A 1,434-nucleotide genomic window follows, 5' to 3' on the forward strand; every position below is an offset into this window, starting at 1 on the left:
GAGAGAGAGAGAGAGCCGAGACTGAGCCTTATAGCACTGCTGAAGCTCCAGCTCCAAAGTCTCCGCCTTCTCCTTCCATTATGAGCCCTAAAACGTAATCAAAACCCCAAACCAATCCACAATTATAATCATTTCAATAAAACGAATACTGATAACATTCAACACACAGCTCATCACTTAATCAAAAATTCCACACGCTTCGAAGTTTCGAAAACTTTAGCAACAATCAAAACCTTAGAAATTCACAGATATAGTTTACCAATTGAGCAATCGGATTGGCGAGAGCGATGTAGGCTGGAGCATGAGCGCCTTCTTCGAGTAATTGTCGCTGCTGCAGGGCCTTCAGCGCGTGCTTTATTGCTCTCCTAGCTACCTCCTCATGTGACCTGCACAAAATTCATCATCATCTTCATCAACCAAAACCCCTAAAATTTGATCAAGACCAAAACCGAACTACTTGTATTGAGCTCTACTTACATATTTGACCGAATCGGAGAGTATCGTTAGGGCTTCAGACGGAGGAAGCGATCATGTCCAGGGGCAATTCGGGAATGTGAAAACGGTGATGATGGTGAAATTCGCCGAGGTGAAAACGGGAAATTGATTTCGTCGGGAAAGCGCGGTGGTTCGAATGTCGTTGGGGATTAGTGAGAGGTTGGAATTGGATTGGGATTGAGAGGGAGAGAGATAGGAGAGAGAGAGTGTGAGAGAGAGAGAGCCGAGACTAAGCCTTATAGCACTGCTGAAGCTCCAACTCCAAAGTCTTCGCCTTCTCCTTCCATTCTGAGCCCTAAAACGTGATCAAAACCCCAAACCAATCCACAATTATAATCATTTCAATAAAACGAATACCGATAACATTCAACACACAGCTCATCACTCAATCAAAAATTCCACACGCTTCAAAGTTCCGAAAACTTTAGCAACAATCAAAACCTTAGAAATTCACAGATATAGTTTACCTGTTGAGCAATCGGATTGGCGAGAGCGATGTAGGCTGGAGCATGAGCACCTTCTTTGAGTAAATGCCGCTACTGTAGAGCCTTGAACACGTGCTTTATCGCTCTCCTAGCTACCTCCTCCTGCGACCTGCACCAAATTCATCATCATCTTCATCAACCAAAACCCCTAAAATTTGATCAAGACCAAAACCGAACTACTTATATTGAGCTCTACTTACATATTTGACCGAATCGGAGAGTATCGTTAGGGCTTCAGACGGAGGAAGCGATCATGTCCGGGGGCAATTCGGGAATGTGAAAACGGTGATGACGGTGAAATTCGCCGAGGTGAAAACGGGAAATTGATTTCGTCAGGAAAGTGCGGCGGTTCGAATGTCGTTGGAGATTAGTTAGAGGTTGGAATTGGATTGGGATTGAGAGAGAGAGAGAGAGAGAGAGAGAGAGAGAGAGAGAGAGAGAGAGAGAGAGAGAG

The sequence above is a fragment of the Fragaria vesca genome, linkage group LG1 (genome assembly GCF_000184155.1).
Source record: "Fragaria vesca subsp. vesca linkage group LG1, FraVesHawaii_1.0, whole genome shotgun sequence".
Lineage (NCBI taxonomy): Eukaryota > Viridiplantae > Streptophyta > Magnoliopsida > Rosales > Rosaceae > Fragaria > Fragaria vesca.